At 30.4% G+C, this 6,053-nt stretch overlaps 1 long non-coding RNA gene across 3 annotated transcripts; it reads right to left on the bottom strand.

The window, feature by feature from the left end:
• On the bottom strand, positions 3,179–5,172 carry LOC104769907. Of its 3 annotated transcripts, none has more exons than XR_764455.2 (3): positions 4,862–5,169; positions 3,772–4,455; positions 3,179–3,678 (listed from the first exon to the last, which is right to left on the bottom strand). It is a non-coding gene; the product is annotated as an uncharacterized LOC104769907 (long non-coding RNA). The 3 variants fall into 3 exon arrangements; XR_764456.2 differs by having other exon boundaries at positions 3,772–4,255; positions 4,862–5,168; XR_764454.2 differs by having other exon boundaries at positions 3,772–5,172.

Genomic DNA, 6,053 nt, shown 5'->3' with positions numbered 1-6,053 from the left:
CTTTTTTTTTAACGGTAAATCAATTATAGTATACCATAAACGTTTACATGATACATTAAACCAATCAAGTACAACCATTAAAACAAATATAGGAAATTGAACACAATGTCGATGAAGAAGTGGAAGTAACCCTGCTTTCTAAACGAAAGCCTTACAGGCAACAGAAAAAATATGTTAAGTCCCCTCTTCAAACACTCTTCAAAGGCTAACATCTTATAGATGAGACTCCTAAATACTTTCTGCATTACCATAATTAAAAGAAAATTTTGATATGTTGTTTGTGATGGTTTTGAAACATACCTTTCGAAACGCCAAACACAATGCCGGTTAGCGACTATGGATTCCCCTTTCATATGACCTGTAATTTGTAACGGAGAGACATCAGGATGACCATCATTGGACTGTGGCCTTAAGAAGAGGAGGCTATCGCGGGAGTCAATTCCTTTAAGCGGAGAGGATAGTACAATGATTTCGGGATCAAAAAACCTATTATATATCTCTTCACTTTAACATTTTTATAGTTACAAAAACGCATACGTTAATCTTACATACTCCTATCTTATATATTACAATAGCAGTCTTTTTGAATTGATGAAAAAAATATGAGACGATCTATTTTTTTAAAAAAAAATTTCAACAATCTTTTTATTTATGTAAAGGTCAGTATTTACATTTTTTTAGAAACATTAATTAATTGTATAATTTTCACAATCATTTTTTATCTTATATAAAAAGTATTCATTTTTCTTGTGAAATTAGCAACTTAAAAATTAAATAAGTAAAGAATATTATAATTTCAAATTTTATGATATATATATATATATAATTTCCTTATAATGATCTTTTCTAATTTGTTTTTAAAGCTGTTTAAATTTTATAATTTTCTTATAATTGCCTTTTAATATTTTTTTAAACTGTTAAAAATAAAACTTTTGTTTTACATTTGGAAGTTTGCAAAGTTTTTTTTTCTTTAAAAGATTTTAAATAAAATTCGTTTTTGTTTTCTCTATTTTAACAAAAAAAAAAACCTTTTTATGGTAGGTTTTAAATTTTTATATTTTAAATTTTTAAAATTTAAATAAATTTAAAATTGACATGTGTCAACATCTGAATGATACAACTGACATGTGTCATGATCTTGTTGATGAGTAACTTTGATATCAAACTTTATATAATAAGATATATATATTAAAGAGAAAAAATTATATTAAATTATTTTTAAAGTACTATAAAATATTTTAATAAAGTGTAACATTTTATTACTTATGAAAATTAACAATTATAAATGTAAACATTTTTGATTTTCTGAAGATTTTTTTTTTTGAATAAGCAACAAATATCTTATTTAAATAAACCAAATATTTAAAGATGCTTTACCAAAAAAAAGAAACCACTAGGTACCAACCCGCACTATGTGCGGAATAAATCGATTTAAAGAAAACATTCTGAGTAAAATTATTATTTGAGATTTAAGATACGTTTGTGTACAACAAAATATGTAAATAAATGTTTTTTTGTTTATTCAAATTTGCATTTATTTTCTGTAATATATGTTTCACCCGTGAAATATTTGAACTTGCAAAAGAATTTAAGATGGTGTAGAAAGTTTTGATGTTATTTTGTGGTTCTAAAATCAAATTCATATTTCACATTATTATCAACATCACTATGCTACTAAATAGATAAAACAAAAATTTTTAGACTAATCAATTTAGTTTAAACTAATCCTAAGTTTAAAAAATGTAATGAGAAAAATATATAAAAGTGGTAAATAAATGAATACTTTTTTATTGTTTGTGAAATAGAATTTACTTCTAATAATTAAATATTTTATATGAATACATTTCTGAATTTTAATTGTTGATTAAATCTTTCATTTTTTAAAACTAATTAAAAAAACGTGAAGTGGCCTTAGTTCAGTGGCCAAAGGTAAGTCTTTAATGCACAAGGCACTATCACATCAGGGATCGAGTCCCGCTCCTTACGAATGTAGGGATTAGACTAATGGGCCGGCCTGTTGTGGCCCAATGGTTGACAAAAAAAAACTAAAAAACATTACCTTATATATGTCATTGATTGACACATTTATGTAAAATAATAATAAAATGTAAAGACATTTATTAAAAAAGACACAAAAGCTATGTGAGTGTGATAAATCAGCTTTTTGTATAAGAGTACTTTTCTATTAATATATAGAGAATATTATCAAATAAGTGCCCAAGGACAAACAAAAACAAGGAAAAAAAAAGTTTAATAACCAGATTAAGCGTAGAACCTGCAGCATTAGAGCAAGTTTATTGGGGGGTTCATATAAGGGGAGTTCTTAAATTTTTTATGAATTAATTGTGTACTGTTTGGAATATAAGAACCCATGATCTCTTAGATAAAATTTTCTCTTTTATTGGTAGGTTCTAATTTTGGATCTCTTATTTTTGAAAATATTATTTTTTTGAAATTTAAAAATTTTAAATAGAATAGAAGTGGTATAAATGTGTAAACATTTAAGATTTTATAAAAATAGAAAATATTGCATTTAATTAATTTTTAAACATACAAAACATAATAAAAACATTAATACATATTACAATAAATAGAAGTGCAATTCATAAATAAGAAAAATGATTAATTCCTAGATTGTGTGTTCAAAGAACTTCTCTCTGTTTCTTTGTCTGAGGTTTGTTTCTTAAGTGTTAAAATGGCTCAAGTGTATTAATCACTCTTCAATCTACAACAATCAAATCAAAAACAAATAAACAACATACAATTATCAATTATCAATGAACAACATACAATTATCAACATACATTCGATTTCTTATCTTTTTTCTTTTTCTTTTTCTTATCTTTTCTCACATTCGTTTACAGCTGAAGGACTATCGTTAATGGGTGTTATGGCTGTCGTGTGTTCCCTNATCTCTTATTTTTGAAAATATTATTTTTTTGAAATTTAAAAATTTTAAATAGAATAGAAGTGGTATAAATGTGTAAACATTTAAGATTTTATAAAAATAGAAAATATTGCATTTAATTAATTTTTAAACATACAAAACATAATAAAAACATTAATACATATTACAATAAATAGAAGTGCAATTCATAAATAAGAAAAATGATTAATTCCTAGATTGTGTGTTCAAAGAACTTCTCTCTGTTTCTTTGTCTGAGGTTTGTTTCTTAAGTGTTAAAATGGCTCAAGTGTATTAATCACTCTTCAATCTACAACAATCAAATCAAAAACAAATAAACAACATACAATTATCAATTATCAATGAACAACATACAATTATCAACATACATTCGATTTCTTATCTTTTTTCTTTTTCTTTTTCTTATCTTTTCTCACATTCGTTTACAGCTGAAGGACTATCGTTAATGGGTGTTATGGCTGTCGTGTGTTCCCTTCCGGTTGCGTTTATACATTTCCCACAGTGGGGAAGCATGTTCTTGAGGCCATCGCAAAACGGAGAGAAATCAAAAGAGGAGCATTACTATGGAGCTGAATGGACAAAGGAAGAGAAGAGCTTAGGTCTACATGAGGGAAGCATTAAGTTTGCTGAAAACAGTCGCTCAGAGAGAGGCCGCAAGGCGATGTTGGCTGATGATCCAACACCGGAGACTGGATCCCCGGCTCATGTCTAGTGAAGGATATAGTCACATTACATCTTAACAAACTCATAGCCTGCAATAGAAGAAAGATTCAATTTTTAGAAACTGATTTTGTCATTCGAGGCCAAAAACTTAAAACACACAAAAGAGAAGACAATAACCATACCTCTGATTTCCCAATGGTGATCATTTGTTCTCTGACATCTTCCTCCGCCAAATGCATGGTCAACTTCAGCAAACTAATGTTCGAAACCGAGTCCTTCAGTTTAATGACCAAATCATCAGTTACCAAATACCTTGCGTATCCCCTCACAAACCCAAAACTTCTTATATTAAAAACCTTGGATGTTTTGGGTTTGAAGAGTAAGACAAGCAGGCATCTCTCTAGTGAAACTTAACCTACTGCTGCCAAAGGGTTCACCCGGGCTGGGACAGAACCTGTAACAATAATAGATTTCTCTTTGCAAAGTGACAACATCAAGCAACTGTTTTTGGGCAACTATAATACGAAGGAAGCAGACACTTGGCAGACAACGAGGAATCATCATTTTCTTCATTCAAACCCTTGAAGCTTCTAAACACGTTCCCAATACAACCAAGAGTGATATTATTGTCTCCACAGATGTCCCAGACAGATCCAAGTGGTAAGGCTAGAAAAGTGAATACAAGATCAATGAAATCTGCTCCAACCACACATTAAACATCTTCACAACCAACTAGCACCATTAATCCATCAATATCATGCTAGCACCATTTAACCTCAATACAAAAGTGAATACAAGATCAACCAAATCTGCTCCAACCATTCTACTCTCATCAATCCATCAATATCATGCTAGCACCATTTAACCTCAATACAAAAGAGAGACATATATCAAAACAAAGACAAAGACACAAGGAGTGGATAATACAATGAATATCAAACAAAGACAACAAAACACAAGGACTAGATAATACTACAACCAAAATCTCTTTAACACATAATAAGACAAGAACAATCATGTCTAAACATCTCTTTAAACCATCACTTACAAATCGTTACACAAACACACTATAAAACATTACACAAACACACTATAAAACATTACACAAACAGAGCAAATCGGATCACATGGTTCTCAAGAACCATAATCTCTTTAAACCATCACTTATCAATCGCTTAAAAAGACAAACTCAAATCAAACATCAAACAACCCTAATTTCAAGCAACCAAACTCAAATCACCCTAATAATACTTATTCCCATGATAAACTTACCCTCTCAATCGAATTCATCCATTCTCTTTCGATGGAATCGCCTACTCTTTCAAATCGCCACCGCTACAATCTCCACGACGATTCAAATCGCCACCGCTACACTCGCCTCCGAGAAGATGTCTACCGATTCAAATCGAGACTTTGATCAGGAGAAAGAGAGACTTTGATCTGCAGATCTTCCTTTCTCGGATCGAAACTTTGAACGGGAGAGAAAGAGAGAAGTTGATCGGGAGAAAAAGAGAGAAAGAGAGAAACAATTTTTTTTTTCCCTTTTCTATTTTTCAGTTGACCAACGAAAATTGGACATGTTGCAGTCTCTTATGAACGATTTGGGNTCTTGGTAAGGCTAGAAAAGTGAATACAAGAGGGATGTCCCAGACAGATCCAAGTGGTAAGGCTAGAAAAGTGAATACAAGATCAATGAAATCTGCTCCAACCACACATTAAACATCTTCACAACCAACTAGCACAAAACTTCAAACAATAACATTAATGACTGACAAGACTAATACCTACACTAACAAGTACTAAAAACATTACTCACAACCAACAAACAAAACCTTTAACATCAATGATTCACTCTCATACTTTAACTAGCATCAAATAAATGAAGAAAGAAGAGGATGATAATTACCTTCCTCCATGGCCGAAGCACACTCTACTCTCATCAATCCATCAATATCATGCTAGCACCATTTAACCTCAATACAAAAGAGAGACATATATCAAAACAAAGACAAAGACACAAGGAGTGGATAATACAATGAATATCAAACAAAGACAACAAAACACAAGGACTGGATAATACTACAACCAAAATCTCTTTAACACATAATAAGACAAGAACAATCATGTCTAAACATCTCTTTAAACCATCACTTACAAATCGTTACACAAACACACTATAAAACATTACACAAACACACTATAAAACATTACACAAACAGAGCAAATCGGATCACATGGTTCTCAAGAACCATAATCTCTTTAAACCATCACTTATCAATCGCTTAAAAAGACAAACTCAAATCAAACATCAAACAACCCTAATTTCAAGCAACCAAACTCAAATCACCCTAATAATACTTATTCCCATGATAAACTTACCCTCTTAATCGAATTCATCCATTCTCTTTCGATGGAATCGCCTACTCTTTCAAATTGCCACCGCTACAATCTCCACGACGATTCA

The sequence above is a fragment of the Camelina sativa genome, chromosome 20 (assembly GCF_000633955.1).
Source record: "Camelina sativa cultivar DH55 chromosome 20, Cs, whole genome shotgun sequence".
In the NCBI taxonomy this organism is placed as follows: Eukaryota; Viridiplantae; Streptophyta; class Magnoliopsida; order Brassicales; family Brassicaceae; genus Camelina; species Camelina sativa.
The sequence above is the reverse complement of the archived record's forward strand: the minus strand, read 5'-3'. Positions and strand labels throughout refer to the sequence as shown.